At 34.6% G+C, this 17,623-nt stretch overlaps 2 protein-coding genes across 3 annotated transcripts in view; one reads left to right on the top strand and one right to left on the bottom strand.

Annotated features, from left to right (window-relative positions):
* mew (multiple edematous wings) overlaps positions 1-17,623 on the top strand; it is a 60,313-nt gene that overhangs the window by 5,364 nt on the left and 37,326 nt on the right. The gene's annotated exons all lie outside the window — the stretch shown is intronic.
* The window catches only part of Setd3 (SET domain containing 3), an 86,828-nt gene that overhangs the window by 47,927 nt on the left and 21,278 nt on the right, over positions 1-17,623 (bottom strand). The gene's annotated exons all lie outside the window — the stretch shown is intronic.

The following is a 17,623-nucleotide window of genomic DNA, read 5'->3' as shown; positions in this document are numbered from 1 at the left end:
ATAGTCACTGATTATTATTTATACGCTTCACATTATTTTTATTATTTTATTTTATATTTGTTGTGATAAGTGCAGTTGCAGTTTTATTTGCAACCTTGAATTTCCATCTCGCTGCGTTCCCTTGGCTCCTTTTGTTTGCATTCAGCGATTGTCCCATATTTGTTTTATTAATGAGCAAAAATGTCATTCAGGTGTGTGTGGGGGATATATATATAACATACATATATGTACGTGATCAGGGCAACGACGTGACGCCCTCGTTTGGCTCGATTTAAAAGCAGGTACAAAATTGAGATACGGATCGATTGATTGATTGGACCCTCGATTAAGGTACTCAGCCTTTGTGGTGAATTAAATTATCATAATTATATATATATTATATATTTATATATATATTTTTAATAACATTTACAATCACTTGTTAAAACTAGAATGCTTTTTTGATAAGATAATATACAGTTCGTTGACTATGACTGCCTCCTTAAATGTTTGGGGTATCTTGTGTAGATTCTCTTGAATATCTTGCAGATACTTTTGTAGATTCTGTAAATCTTTTAGATCTTCTAGATCTTGTATATCTTCTTTCTCCATTCCCTAGTGTTTTACTGCCACCATGTGTTCCGGGTTTTGCGCCAAAATAAAAACGAAAAAGCGTTTCTGTTTTTTTTTTTCGTTTTGTTTCGGCGAAATGAGGTCAACAGACGCCAAACAGGCGCCCGCAGAGGGGAAGGGGGAACGGATGGGGAAGGGTAGGGGTGTTTTTTTTTGTTGTGTCTTAGGGGGTGGCGTTGGGGCTGGTCGACAACAGTTTATGGTTATTATTGTTGCGACTGGTCCCCATGTATCTATGTATCTAAGTATCTCTCTGTACAGAGAACCCAGCCCCAAAAAGCCCATGCCTCACACCCAACACCCAACACACACACACACCCCTCCACGTCATAAACAAATGAAGCCAAAAACGCAAAATGTGAAAAGCAAAAAATACAAAAAGAGCGCCAAAACTAACAGACAAGGAAATGGGCAAAAAACACTTGCTAAGACCCAATGTAAGCTGGCCGACATGTGTGTATATGTAATAAATATAAACTAGAAACAGTGCGGGTCAAAAGAGTAGATATAAACAAGTTTTAAGATATATAAAATATATAAATATATCAAACATTTTGATTGTTTTAAAATTTACAAACTATTAAAGGTATTTTTCAGGCAAAATAATTAATTTTCTTATGAATAATGAATAAAAAGAAATTTCCCCCCTTAAAAATAAATATATAAGCAAATATACAAACTAATTTTTAATTAAATCCATATAAACTATATTATATATATTTAATTTCCCAGGAAAAACTACTATTTTAACCTTAGCTATAGGAGAATAATAAATAAAGAATCAAAAGAAATTCTCCCCCTTAAAAATAAATATATAAGCAAATATACAAACTAATTTTTAATTAAATCCATATAAACTATATTAAAACTACTATTTTAACCTTAGCTATAGGAGAATAATGAATAAAAAGAAATTCCCCCCCTTAAAAATAAATATATAAGCAAATATACAAACTGATTTTTAATTAAATCCATACAAACTTTATTATATATATTTTATTTCCCAGGAAAAACTACTATTTTAACCTTAGCTATAGGAGAATAATAAATAAAGAATCAAAAGAAATTCTCCCCCTTAAAAATAAATAATAAAATCCATATAAACTATATTATATATATTTTATTTCCCAGGAAGAACTATTATTTTAACCTTAACTATAGAAGGCATCCATCACATGGAAAGCCAGAACCGATCGTATGGCATTAAGTGCCCGACTATTTCTAAGGCTGCCGCAGGGTTAAGCATAGAGGGAGGGAGAACAGGGGTTAAGAACCGACGAGGACGATGAGATCCAATCCATGAGAACGAACACAGTTCACTTGTTCAATTTTAGCAAATCCCCTCAGGACACTGTGAAAAAATGCACTAGAAACTATTAAAGAGTTCTTAAATCTTAACTTTTTCTTAATTATAAAAGGTATGTAAGAAGAGATTTTTGTATAGATTTTTAATACCCTTCCCTGGTATTATAATTTCAGTCAGAAGCTTAAAACTAAGTGAAGGAGCCATTTCCGACCCTACAAATCATATATATTCTTGATCAGCATCAACAGGCGAATCTTTCTAGCTTTATCCGGGCGAAAAAATTTTTTTGCACAAATTTCCCATTTTTTGAAAAAAAGGAAAGGGGTTACATCATTAAAATTTGCAAAAATCGGTCAAAAATTTACGTTTTAAATGGAGTATGCAGCTTTGTTAACCTGCTAAAAACTAACATAGGAACGCTTTCCGAATTAAATTTAAGGCTTTTTTGGCTGAGTTATGAGTTTTTAAAACTTTGATTAATCCAAAAAATTACCATATAAAAGCATCAATAAATATAGATTCAAGGAATGCAAAAACTTTTAGCTTAATTCTGATCCTTTAATTCCATAGCAAAATGCAAGGGTATAAATATATATTTTACTTCTACATTAATCCATTTAAAATCCCCTTAAAAAATATATTAAATATAAATCTAAGAATTTCATTATATATGAATATATATTTTTTATTTACCCTTTAAGAGTTTTCACTGTACCATTACCATGGAACCGATGAGCAGGCCATAAACATGCGTGAAAATTCAATTGATTTTCCGGGGAGCCGCCACAGCGAAGGCGGCAAAGTTAGTTGTGCGTATTTATAGAAAATATCTGGGGGAAAAATTGGGGAAACTAACAGAAAAAAATACAGAAAAAAATTGCCCATTTCGGTGTGGGAAACAAGACTCGATGCGGATTGTGGCAAGCCGATCCTTGGGCACCGGCAGCTGTCGAGTGTGTGCGGATTGTTGAGATACAGATACAGATACAAAATTGCAAAAATACGGCAACTAATGAGACCCACACACACACAGAGAGAGATACTCCTCTTAACCCCTGTCATAAGTGTGGGCGTCTCTTGATTTATTGCCAATTGCTTGGCACCAAAGAATCGCGCCCAGAAGAGCCGTGAAGAGTCGCGTAGAAATCCGAATCTGATTTCAAATCCGAATCAAAATAAGAAATAGAAAAAAACCAGCGTGGGTTACTTGCAAAAAAAGAGAAGAAACAGGAAAAAATTAAACGCTCACGAAGATTTTGAAAAGAGCCCACGCCTTGGGGCAAGCAGGAGAAGAACCCACTCTAAAGAATTGAGTCCCTATGTGTAGCCACGATAAATCAATAAGAACCGAAATCCAGCAACTGTTTCTTCTCTATAAGTAAAGGAGCTTCCAAGGAACTCTTCAGAGTTCTTTGACAAATTATAATGATGGAAGGAAACTTCTGTGGGTGTTGAAACTGCCCCCAGAATTGGTACATAGGAACTCCCTAGGAACTCCTTATAAACTCCAACATATAATTGCAACCCTCTAATGAGAGAGAGAAACTTCAGAGGGTGTAGAATCTTCTGTAGAATTGCCAACAGAAGATTTGTGTTTCATTGCTTTATTAGTTTAAATATTAGAAAAAGTATAAATGGGAAAAAGAATACATTAAAAGTAAAATAAAGTTCAGGAGCTCAATATAAAGAGAAGATATTAAATAAATCAAGAGATCTTAAAGTAGAAGAATTGATCTTTAGAAAAATAAGATTTCTTAAAATTAGAAAATATATGTGTACAAAAAATAGACGATCTTGAGAGTGAGAAGAATTGATACTTTATAATAAACTACAAACAATTAATACAATATTAAAATCTCTTTCTTTAATAATTAAAATAATCCAAAAGATACAAATATAATTTGCAACCAAATTAGAGCATGAGAAAGTACCACAGATCTTTAGTTATTAATCGCAGTTAAAACAGTTAAAGAAAAGATACATGAGAAAGCCAAACCTCAACCGCAAAATCTTCAACCTCAAATATCTAGGGATCACACATCTCCCATTCGCATCTCACGCAGATTCAGATTCCGATTCAGATTTCGGATTCGGATACGGATTCGTGGCATTAACCCTGGATTCTTGCTCTTGGGTTGGGTGAGATTTATGGAGCAAATACCGTGCTTTTCTCTGCTATTTTCTGTGTGTCTGCCCCGCGGGCTTAAAGCCATGAGAGAAGAAGAATTGTGCGAATGAAACTCGTTACCATGGAGGGGTAAAAATAAAGAACAGCGGGCAAGGAGGGGTTAAGGCAAAGCAGGCCAAAGCCAGGTCCAGATCCAGAGTCAGACAAAGCCGCAAAGATGGATCGAAGCATTGCCAATACTCCCGATTCCTACCTATACACGGAATGCAGAGCCAGAAAAATGTATCTTTTACTTATTATTTATTTATTTTTAAAGTTATAGTTTTGAAAACTTCTTTAGGAAAGTTTAAAAGCAATTTTGAAGAAGTTTAAAGGAAGTTTTGAAGAAGTTTAAAGCTAGTTTTGAGGGAGTTTTGAAGCAGTTTTAAGAAAGTTTAAAGAAAGTTTTAAGGGAGTTTTAATACGAAATTTTAAAAATGTTTCAAAGAGGTTTGACTGAATTTTAAAGAAAGTTCAAAGAAGTTTTGAGAAACTTTTAAGGAAGTTTTCTGTAAGTTTTAAAGAAGTTTTATAGAAGTTTTATAAAAGTTTTATGGAAGTTTTATAGAAATTTTGAAGGAATCTTAAAAAAGTTTTTAAAAACGTTTTGAGAAAGTTTTAAGAAAGTATTGAGGAAGTTTTAAAAAAGTTTCCATGAAGTTTTAAGGAATTGTTAATAAAGTTTTGAAGATGATATAAAGTTGTTTTGAAAGATTTTTAAAGAATGTTTAAACAAGTTTAAAGATTTTTTTTGTTTAAGTTGTGAAAAAGATGTCAAGAAGCTTTAAACAAAATTTAAGACAATTTTAATACACTTTCAAGAAGTTCAAGTTTTCAAGAAGTTTTTAAGGTGCTTTTAAGATATAATCAATATACTTAATGTTAATTATAATATTGTTTATTATATTATAATTTGTATATTATTTAAAATAAAAACCCCCACTGTTTCCTCAATTATTTAAATATAATTTGTACCTCTAGAATTTGTTTAAAACCTCCCATGGCTTACACTTTTCCCCGTCATTAAAATATTTATTATTTAAGTCAAGAATTAAGCCCCATATTTTCCCTCAGTGCATTGGTAGTAAGCTGAAACTTTTGCTTTGGGATCGCTCTCCATCTCCAAGTGGTCCCGGACCCCTCTCACACCTTCCGCACCCCCCTTTGGGAAGCCGCTGGAGTCCACCGAAATCCGGTCCCAGTGGCTGGCTGCTGCGTCGTCTTCGGTGATCGTGCTCTGGTCGTGGTTGTGTTGCTTGTTTCTAATGAAAATTGACGCCGTGCTGGTAATTTAAGTTGTTTTCGTTCGGTTTCGGCTTTTACTCTGTGTTTGTTGTTTGGTAGTTGTTGTTTTTTTTTTACAATTTTTCCCCCCGGTTTTTTTCGGGTGCTTTCTTGGCCTGAATGTAACGAAATGGCGGTCAGTTTGTTCAGCATTTCTTCATTTTGATTTTAGTTTGGTTGCTATACAAATGAAGATCGTATCGAAAATTGATCACTTTTGGCACACGCTTCTTTGTTTTTGTTGAGCTTAGGAATTTTTATGTTTTATTTTCTTTGTCATAAAATAAATTTCTCAATAATTTTCTTTTAAGAGTTAAAACTTTGAGCAAGAATTTCCCAATGATTTAAGTCTTATTTATGGCTGTTTAAAGTCTCATGTTGTGACACCGGAAAATCGATCAAATCGAGCGTTTCACATTCACATTTTTTCGTAGGCATTTTTCTCGGCTATTTCCCATTTTCTTTTGTGTTTTCCTTTGCTACAAATTATGGCCTCAGACTCGACGCGTCGTTGGCTTCGCGCAATTTGGTTGCAACTGCCTCATGATAGCATTTTTCCCCCTGCCTTTCCTGCCCCTGAGGTTTTTCCCACTTTCCCCCGGCGCTTTTCCTCCTGGATCTTCTTCTTTTTTCACATGCTGCTGTGAGATTTTCGTGGCTCGTTTATTTATTATGATTATTTATTTTGTTTTTACTTGGAGTTTGGTGCCTCTGCCACAGATGTTGGCAGTTCATCAGTTTTGGTGTTGGAAACTCATCGGGAAAAATAGGGAAAAGAGCCGTAGAGAAAAGCTAGGCAGCGAGTCTCTGGCACTCTGAGGATTGATTAGATTTGTTCAGTTAAAGTTGAAATCCCCCTGAAAATGCCAACTCCTCCTCCTCCCTTTTGAAAACGTCTCTGTTTTCCGCCCATTGCCTCTGACTATACACTGAAAAAAAAAGTATTTATATATACATATATTGCTTAAATTTAAGGGCATCATTTAGGTAGATTCTTCTTCTTAATATTAGCTTATATTTTCCCCATTTTAACGCCTAAAAACCTTTAAAATCGAAGAACCTTTAAACCTATTTTAAATATTGAATTATTTTCTATAAATTTATATAGAAGAATATGATAATAAAATATAATATAATTTAAAATAATTATAAAATAATATATTTACCAATTTTATACATTTTTAAAATGGTAATAAGCCTCAATTTTAACCTTTCCTAATTTTTCTGCCACAAAATTGTCTTTGATTTTTTGCCCAAAATGCAAATCCTGTCGTGGCAAATCGACTTGCCACGCCCACCCTGCCACACACACACACACACACACACACACACACCACACTATGTGTGTATATGACACGTGGGCGTTGTTGTGCCAGGTTTGCTTGACGAATTTTGACTTGGCTCGAAAGGCTTCGACTTGGTCTTCGACTTGGGTTTCAGTTTCGGTTTCTCAGCTGCAACTTCCAACACCCAGACTCTTTGCCTTTGGCTTTAGCATCGACTTTAGCTTCAGTTTCAGCTTCAACTTGGGGCAACTTCAACTTCAACTTCTTGGATTGCGACGGCAACCGGCGACTGCGTGTGGGCGCCAAAATCGAAAACTGCGATGGCGACACAACTCTTGATAAGAATGAACATAAACTCGTATATAAACTCGTACTTGCCTATATGAACACACACTCCACACACACTCCACACACACTCCACACACACTCCACACACACTCCACACACACTCCATACATACATCGATGTTGACAAGCTTGCACTGCCGGCACTTTTACCAAAAAAAACGACAACAACCTTAACAACACCTAGAAAGAACCAAGTGTTTAATGCTTAATTCCAAGCAGTTAATGCTCTTTAAAAATATATTTTCGAACAAAAGAAGTTAAAGAAATTTTTCAAAAAAGAAACATAAGATAAAATCATATTTATATAAGAAGAACATTACAGAAAACTAACTTCAGGAAGTCAATGTTTATATACCTTTACAATTTCTAGTTATTTTATAGAATCGTATCAGAAATCAATCATAAATCGCATTTTTTGAATATTTATTATTATTTTTATATGACTTTTTTTTCGAAAAACCAAAGTTTAAAAAACTCACAACTCAGTCAAAAATGCATAAATTTCAATTAGGAAAGCGTTCTTATGTTAATTTTTAGCAGGTTAATAAAACTGCATACTCCATTTAAAATGTGAATTTTTGACCGGTTATTGAAAATTTTAATGATGTAACCCCTTATAAAATTTTCAAAATTTTCAAAAAATTTAATTTTTGCCGGACATGCCTAGAAATACTCGCCTGTTGATGCTGATCAAGAATATATATGATTTATGGGGTCGGAAATGACTACTTCGCTTAGTTTTAAGCTTCTGACTAAACTTATAATACCATTCTTTAAGTTGATATTTTACTAAAAAAGTCCCTAAATATTTATTAAAAACGATAAATATTTATATGTATATATATAAACTTGATCCCAAAAGCCATTATACCTTTACCAAAATAACAAAAAAATAAGAAAACTCAAGAGTGACAGCCTCAACTCGTTTATGTTGTTGTCGCCGTGTTTTATGTACTTTATGTACACTTTATGAGCTGTATTACTCGTAGTGGAGAGTCCATAGACCTGCTTTTTCACCGCTTTTCCCCGACTTCCATAAGTTCCCTCCCCGCCTGCCCCGCCTGCCCCGCCTGCCCCGCCTGCCCCGTCTTCCCCAGGCTTTATTTGCTTTCCAGGTAAAAGACTGCAACATTACTTTGGAGACGGCGACGTTTATCTGGTGGTATCTCTCTCTCCGGTGTGTGTGTGTAGGTCTTTGGTCTGCAACTCCCCATGGGTTAATTGATAAGGTTATTGTTTTTTCGACGCCGTCGTCGTCGTCGTTGTCGTTCCCCTTTTTTTCAGAGGGCGTATTCCCAGTTCCATTCCCCTCGAGACAAGCCCCAAATGGGGGCGTTCTTCCAGCCCAGAAAAGAGGTGCGATTAAGCCAAAAGGCGTTCTCGAAAAAAAAGAAACATAGAAACAAAAACAAAATACAGGAAAAAAATTAAAGTTAAGTTACCAAACTGATTGATTGCCCTGATTGATGTTTCCGGGTTGAAAATTCTGGGTGAAGTGTCTGGAGAACCAGAAGCTTTTAGGTTTTAAGAAAGAGTTTCTTGGAGTTTATAAATAAATCTATAAACTAGGAAGTTTTCTAAAATATTTTTTTAGACTATTTTGTATGACAGGAAAAATTAGCTTATATTTTACATTAAAAGAATAATATTTTCTACTAACAAGAAACCCAAAAATTCTCCCTAAATTCTTTTTAAGTTAGCTTAACTAACAAGTATAAACTAGGAAGGTGTTTATTAAATATTTCTTAAATGATTTTTGGTGTCCCTTTTTTATCATAGAAATATTCTGCTTACGTTTACTTCTAGAAATAATATTTTTTATTAATAATAAACCTTAAAGAATCCCATAAGAACCTAGTTTAACTTAAATTAAAATTACCTTAAATTATTAGCCTTCAAAAAATTCTAAAATACGTTCCTCAAACAATTTCCCCTAAAAATTCTTCTAAAATTCTCTTTTCCCTAAATATTTTTCTCAATTTTCTTCCGCATTTTCTTGCAAATTTTCTCTCAAATATTTCCCAAGGAATTTCTCATGCAATTTAAGCCAAAAACGATTTCTTATTTGCCATTTTGCCATTTTTCTAGCTTCTTTTTTTTGGTGGGCGGCTGCCATCATCAAGTTTATGAGACTTTTGGAGCCATTGCTGGGAAATGTTCATTATTCTCGAGGAAAAGCCTCTTTCTCGCTCTCCCTCCCCCTCTCTCTTTCTCTTTCATTACTTCTGGCTCTTATTTTTCGTGATTTTTTTATATAGTTTTTTGTGGGGCCATAATTAAAAAGCAAATCACGTTTCATTTTTATGATTTTTCATGGAGGTTTTCCTAGATGCTTTCATTTCTCGTTCCGCTTCTTTGGTTTTCAGTGAAAGTCGTGGTCGTTTGCCGATCGCACTTCAGCCCGGAATTTTCCCGGGGAAAGAGGTTCCCGAGTGGAACTTCCGTTTCGGGAAAAATCTCACAGATAATTAATTCCCTAGAGCACTCGAGCATGGAAATGGGAAATTATGTCACATTCGTTCGCTCAATTAAGCTGGAAAATTCGTTGCCGAATTTCTTTGTGTATTTAGTTTTAATGGGAAACAAATAGAAGTAAAAACACAAGAGCTAGCTTAACCAATTTCGCTAATGAATTGGCTACAAAAATGGCCAAAAGCCATCAACAGTTGTGTCCGCTTTTGGTACCAGCTGTGTGGGGCTGCTCTTCTGCGAATTCCCAAGCGGATTCTTGTTATATTTATTTATTTATTTTTCTTGTTTTTTATGGCCCATAAACAACATGATCTACACATCATCGGCTGCTGTGCGTTGATCCAATTTATTTTTGCGGTTAATTCGATCATTTTCGGAGCAATTAAACCGAAATTGTGTTTCAGTTTTGCAAAAGCAATTAAAGTTGTGCTTGACTTAACTTAATTATTTCTTTATATAATATCCTTTATAATTTCTTTAGTTTTTAACTTGAGTAACCTTAATTTTATACCCTATTTTTTGGGGTGTGGTTCCAGAGACACCCCGCTGATCTTTGGGTAATGGAAAAAATATCTTGGGGGAAAACCAATTAATATTTTTTCGCCTCAAACAATTTTCGCATTACGCATACGCCCGGTGGTGCCAGGCTAAATGTTATTAAATTTATATGAATATTTGTATATACATATATCTCTATATCTCTATATATATATCTATATATACATAAACTAGTTTCTTGATGGAGTTATGCCAGAGGTATGTCTGCCCACGCTTTTTGGGGCGGCAGCTGCCTTTTTTTTCCAGGGCTGGCTGCATTTTTAAAGAGTTGAAAACGAAAGATTTCTCATAAATAACACAGAAAAAATAACAAAACAAGTTGTATATAATAAATTTAAGTAAATTATGATTTTTTAAGTATTTTTTTTTCCATATTATTATCTGTTATTTGCATAAGTTTTTAGTAACTTTAAAGTTACTTTAATAAAACTCATAAAGCTAAACCATAAATAACCAAGAACAAACTTGCAACATAATTTTAAATATAAATTTAAAGAAATCTGTATGTTTTTTAATACTTTTTTTTAATAAGATCTTTAAATATTATGGATTTCTTTTATAGAAGTAAGAATATTAGAGTTTTGGAAGGTCTTCTTCATATATGGAATAACAGGCACACAGAAGAGTTTCCTGTTGAGGTTTGCTTCCGTTTCATTGGCATTTTCAACGCTTCGTTTGGGGACGTTGACGTTGATTGCCATCAGCCGCAGGCCAAAAGCAGGAGCAGGAGCAGGAGCTGCGATCCTTGTGGCCAGAACGATTTGCATGCAATATGCTGCCACAGTAGGCCACAGTAATTTGTGGCAGCCACACGAGAGAGAAACATTCCACAAAGGCGAAACTGCCAGTGAACTCGGTCTGTGGCTGTGGCTGTGGCCCTGGCTAAAAGCAATTGTCTGTCATTTAGCCAGCACCTGTTGCATTGATTGAGAACTTGTTGCTGCCACAGCAGCAGCAGCAGCAGCAGCAACATGAGGCATGTTGCAGCAACAGCAGCAGCAGCAGCAGGGTGCGGCACAGTCTCTTCTCAGCTGTCAGCAATTTGTTGTGATCAATTTATTAATTCTTCGGGTTGAAGGACGAGGCTTCAGCAGCCTCGTAGCATCCTCCAGATAATCACAGAGAGACCAGCCGAGACTCTCATCTGCATAAATGCCTTTGGTCTTCGATCTTCGATCTACACGAGTCTTTGGGTTCTGCAGTCTTTGAATCTTCAGTCTCCCAATCTTCAGTCTTCAGTCTTCAGTCTTTGGTCTTTTGGTCTTCGTTTCTGTAGAGACTTTGGACTACCGCCACCCATCCAGTTCCGGGAACTCGCAGCAATTGTGGCACCTTGCCCTGGAATTTGTCATTGTTGTATGTGGCTACAAGTACGGGTTTTGGTCGCAAGTGCACTGAAAACAAAACCTAATTTAAATTCTAGAAAAATTATGCAGCAATTAGGCACTTTTTAAAGCAGTTTTAAGACATTTCCTAAAGCTTAAAAATAGATTTTAAGCTGTTTAAGTTTTTAAATAGATTCAAAGATCATTTCCTCGGTCTTTAAACATATTAAAAGACTTAATTAAGGCTTTAAAATAAACTAAAAGTCTTAAGAATACCTTTTAAATAAATTAAAAGACTAGTTACAGGCATAAAGATATTTTTATGGGCTTTAAAATAGATTAAAAGGCTTTTAAGTCTTATTAAAAACTAAGAGACTTATAAAAGCTATAGTATAGGTTGGTAAAAGTCTTGTTATAAATATAAAAGATTTCAAAAACAACTTTAAAATACATCACAAACACTTTTTAAAGCTTTACAGATATTATTAAAGGCTTTAAAACATATTAAAAGACTTGTGAAAATGCTTTTACCACATTTTAAAGCTTTAAAAATCATTTTAAGGTATACAATATTTATATATTTTATACATTTTAATTTTGTAAAAAGAACACCCATTTCTTTCTCTGTATAAAGTGTAAAGAAACCAAAACTTCAGAGCCAAGAACAGCATTTACATGATCCCAGAAAACCCGTCTCTTCAGAGGGTTCCCTGTGCTCTCCACTCTCCCTTCTCCTGGTTGTTTTGGATGGATCTAAAGGTGTTGTCGAAGGGTACTGAGGAGGAGTCAAGGAACCACAAACAACACTGTGGACTTGAAAAACCTCTTCCATGGCCTTAGGACAAGAGCACTGTTTACTGCGATTTTTTTCAGATTTGCTCAACCTTTTATTAGCGACAGACAAAGAAATATGGTATATACCATATAATTTATGTTTAATTTTAGAAACATGTTATAGTAGAGAACCTATAAATATTCTAAAAGATGTTTCAAGTTAAAATAAACTTCAAACTCCTCTTTAAATTCTATAACCTTTCCATCTTTACTTTCAAGAATTTTCCCTGATTGTTTGTAGACATTTTCTAACCATTAAAACACATTTGTTTTTGGCATATTTTCCTTTCACCCTGCTGCAAAATTTATTACAAAATTCCTGAACTCTGGTGTTTTGTTTGGACCATTTCCCGTCACTATTTCGACCACTCACACATTCCTGGCCAGGCATTTCTCTCTCCCCTTTCTTTCCAATCACAACTTTTGCCACTTGCCTCTGTTGGGGTCACTGTTTTTCTCTCCCCACCAGAGAGCCTTGGCAGATGGCCACTCGAATCCAATCCAATCGCATCCAATCGCCTGGACCAGGCCAGTCCAGACCAATGCGGATGCAAGTCATGAATGCCACCACATTCATGACCAGTGGCAGTGGCACTGCCAAATGCAAAGGGCTGTCTCCTGTCTTTACATGTACATATATATACCCCAACTTCCACCTTCCCCACCCTCTCCACCTTCCACAATTGATGCCACAGAGCAGCTGTTGCAGCGATCTCGCAGATCACAGATCACACAGATCACAGATCACGATGTGCTGGCTGTCCGCTCACGCTAATGAAGCCTGATGATGACGAAGTGCATGCCTCATGTCCAAGAAATGCACTGGGAATTTAAGCAAAGGGTATCAAATAATATATATAACAATATATAATATAATATAATATATGATATAATATATAATAATATAATATACTATATAATATAATATATATTATACATATTATAGGATCGAATTGGAAATCCCCCAAAACCAATTCTTAAGTTTTCGTTCGATCAAAACTTCAAAAACTCATAACTCCGCCAAAAATGCATTAATTTTAATTCGGACAACGATCCTGTGCTAGTTTTTATCATATTAATAAGCCTGCATACTCAGTTTAAAATGTTAAAAAATTCATATTTTTATAAATTTTTGTAAATTTTAATGATGTAACCCCTTTCCTTTTTTTCAAAAAATGGGAAATTTGTGAAAAAAATTGTTTCGCCCGTAGAAAGCTAGAAAGATTCGCCTGTTGATGCTGATCAAGAATATATATGATTTGTAGGGTCGGAAATGGCTCCTTCACTTAGTTTTAAGCTTCTGAATGAAGGTGCAATACCATTTTTTAACCGATATTGACAATATTCTTATATGAATATTTTTGGGACAAGTCAAAATGTAAAAATCTCATAACTAAGCCAAAAATGCTTTTATTTCAATTCGGAAAGCGTTCCTATGTTAGTTTTTAGTAGGATAATAAAACTGCATATTCAGTTAAAAATGTTAAAAAATTCAAATTTTTATCAATTTTTGTAAATTTTAACGATGTAACCCCTTATAAAATATTGAAAAAATTTCAAAAATTTATTTTTACACCAAACATGGCTAGATCGATTCTCCTGTTAATGCTGATTAAGAATATATATAATTCACTTAGTTTTATGCGTCTGACTAAAATTAAAATACCCTGGAAGGTTAAAAAAAATTGGAAAAATTATCTTATCTCATTTTAAATAATACAATTAATATTAAATAATTACTTTCATAACTCTAGGTATTTTTAAAGCTTTCTTAATGTACTACATTTGCTGTTTAATAACTAAATAATCTTAATAATGAGATTCCAAGTATTCAATAACTATTTTCCCAAGAAGTTAGTATACCTTTTGCTATTTCCTGCTGTTCAATATCATACAACACTTCCTGACTTATTTTTAAGTAATTTAAAACCTTCTTAATGTAATTTTTTTTCCAGTGCTTTTTTTGAGATAAGAAAGGGTAGCCTGGGTAGGAGACTCTGGAGGAGTCTTGTCCGGCTGATGTTTTTGCGTGCCGCAATTTCAATTTGTTTGGCCACTTGAGCGAGGCCTCCTGCCCCCAGCATCCCAGCATCTCCTCTGTCCCATCATCACACCACATCACCATCGTCATCATCATGGGTTTTCCCTCTCCCCGCCCCCCAGCTCTTTCACTTTTGAGTCTCTGAGTCTTATTTTGTTTTTAACTTTTTGAGTTTTGCAGAGCGACTTGCGCAAGCATTTTACTTTATTGGATGGATGCCGACCACTTGGGATGGCCAAAGCCTCTCCTCCCGGATCTCCGGAGCTCCGGAGCTCCTATTTCCCCATGACAGCTTGCACTTGAACTAAAATGCTGCCGCTGCTGGTTTTGTTTTTTGTTTTTTACATTTTTTTCTTGTTGACAAACACACACAAATGGAAAGTACAAATAGAAACCGAGCACCAAGAGACTCTTCTCTTTTTTTTTTATTTTGCTAACGGATTTCTGCCCGCTTGGCTGCATCTCCACTGGCTTAGCCTTGAAAAAGAAAAATTATAAAAAAAATATAAAAAAATTATAAAAAAAATAAAAAACTATGTAGGGGAATCCAGGCATTCGACATAGATTTTCAATTTGGAGCTGACTGTAAACGGAAATGCATCAAGCCATTTTCTCACCTCGTTTTCTTCTCCTTTTTTTTACTCATATGTTTTTTTCTCTCTCTTGGCCACATCTTGCGTTCTCGTTTTTTATCTGTCTGACTTGTCACTTTGTGGTTATTGCTCCCGATCTCTCGATCCCCACCTTTTCTGCTTATTTATATTTATTTTTTTTATATATTTTTTACCTGTCCATCAAGGCTTATCTCGGGCGGAGTGAAGGGGGTTTAGAGAGGGGGTTTTATAGCTCAGGAAAGGTTGCTACTTTTTTATACTTGGATCCCAATGGCAGATCAGGGAAATCTTCAGGGAATTTTGGGTTTGTTTAGAGGAAATTTAAGGGGAAATTTAGAGATTTGGGTTTATTTTAAGAAGCTACTCTGGGAATTTGTGTCAAAGATATAGTACATCTTAGTAATATGTAGAAATTATTAACTCCCGCAAGTTATAAGCACACAAAGAATTTAGTTTTTATCAAAACTATTAAAAACCTAATCCCACAATTACGAATGTCTCCAGAGGTTTGGGTATCTCCAAAATATTTGATTTTTATTGATAAAAACTGGTAGGAAAATTGTGCCTCAGTCATGGAAATCTACAGAGACTTTAAAGTCCCAAGAGAATTTGATTTTATTTTTGAAATCTCTTAGAAAACTAATTATAAAAGTCCCAATGGTTCATTGAGAGCTCCAGAGACCTGAATAAAGCTAAATAAATATTATATATAAATGAACATATAAAAAAATATATAATTAAAATTGTATAAAAATAAAAACATATATATATAAATACAAATGTTTTTAATATATTTATAATTATATCTTTTTAGAGATTTTTTTTCAAAAAAGATTTTCTTTTAATTTTTATATGTATCTTTTTTTGGCCATCATTTCCTCTGCCTTAACTCCATTTCCAGTTTCTTTCTCCTTTATTTGTAATATTTTTTTATTTAGGGCGTGGCATTTTTTTTGGCATTCCCTTTCTACCTTCTTCGTATGCTTTAAGCCCACATTTATGTATCCTTCTTTTGAAGCACAGTCGAATTCCTTTCATAAAATAAAACCAAAACCCACAAAAAATACATAAATTTAAGGCGCGTTCAAGGCCGCGAAAGAAACTGAAAAAAAATGGAATGGAAAGGGTATAACCATTAGATGGCAGGCGTGATAAGTCCAAAAAAATTAATCGTATTTCGATTTGAGTTACGCCCCCTCTAACCCACCCCTTTTTTTTTTGTGTGCCAAGAGCCAGCTGTGCGAAAAATCAACCGAAAATCGAAACTCAACTGACCAGGGGCTACTGTTTAATTTCCCTTTTTTGTTATTAGCCAATCGAGGGGAAAATCCCGAGCCAGGGGAGGGGGGAGAGCGGGGGTGACACTGACGGAAGCGTCAACATCCATTAGCCACAGGCCACTGAGCCAATTAGCCAACTGAATGTGTGTGTAAGCCACCCCCGAGATGGATGGAAAATCACTTGAAAACTCTGCAAACAAAATGCAATTGCGCTGTGAGAAAAATTCTAGAAATAGAAAAATATATTTCTAAATATATATGTATATGTATATATATTTTTAAAATATTTTTTTTAATTTTAACAAGCCTTAAATATACAACAACTTGAGCTTGAGAAAAGACTTCTTCTAAAAACAGCTCCCTTGAGATGTATTATTTAAAAGCCTTAAAAAAAACCTTTAAAATGTATCTAAAAAATTTATTATAATTATATATACTAAGTTTCCTCCCTAAAAAAATCAGAAATAGTATAATAATTAATCCTTTTCCTTATATAAAATTAAATCTCTTTGTGTACAAATTCTGCGCCCGTGGCCTGTCCATCACTTTCGCTGTCGCCCCAAAGGAAAATCTGGCCAATTACCCAAGGAGGGGCGGGAAAAGCATAAGCAGGGGGGGAGGAGAAGGTGTATAAACCCCGGGCTGCCTTCGAGCCTTAGATGGTTGTCTTTAATTAGCAGGCAGCGACAATCGAATCGGATCGCCTTGGATTGCATCAATGCCCCCGATGTGATCTTCGAGTTATTTCATCAATGACATTTAAGGCTTCATTAAAAGTCCTGCAAACGGGCGTGACCTTATTTGGTGACCAAGGAGTGCAGCAGGATGGGGGGGAGGGGTGTGATGGGGGGGTAGGGTACTAAAACTCACAAGGAACCGAAAGGTAGGACGATCTCTAAGGCCGACAATCGCATAAATTTCATTTGATTGGAAGAGAGCCCCAAAGTTGCAACGCTAACGAGCTCAGCGATGGCAGCGTGAGATCCTTAAATATATATATTTTTAAATATTTAATAATTTGTTAATATAATTCAATTCATTTTTAATGTATTTCTGGTATTTTTGGGAAATTTTGGGGTATTTATTGTGAATTTTATGAATGGTTTTGGGGCTTTTCTTTGTGCATTTAAAACCTTATCTCATATCTATGAGTTGTTTCTAAAATGTTTCAATTATAACTCAAGGAAAATGTTATTAAATAACATATTTAAATTTTTATATAATTATTTGCTTAATTATATACTAAATTAGTATATTTACTTAGGTCTTTTGTGGCAACTTTTTGAATACTTAACTTTTTTGAAAAATAATATAAAATATGTAAAAATCGTATATATATAATTCCCACAATAATTTCTGCAAAGATGGCAATCTCTATGCTCCAGTTTCATTTATCTTATCGTTTGGTGCGGCATAAACATGAGATTAAATTGATTACGACTGGTTTTCAGGACAAAAACTGAATCATCGCAGTAAATGAGTAATATTCTCTGATAT

The sequence above is a fragment of the Drosophila serrata genome, unplaced genomic scaffold, assembly GCF_035046125.1.
Source record: "Drosophila serrata isolate PLE 108 unplaced genomic scaffold, ASM3504612v1 contig_276, whole genome shotgun sequence".
Taxonomy (NCBI): Eukaryota; Metazoa; Arthropoda; class Insecta; order Diptera; family Drosophilidae; genus Drosophila; species Drosophila serrata.
Note: the sequence above shows the minus strand (reverse complement) of the source record. Positions and strands in the feature narration are given on the sequence as shown.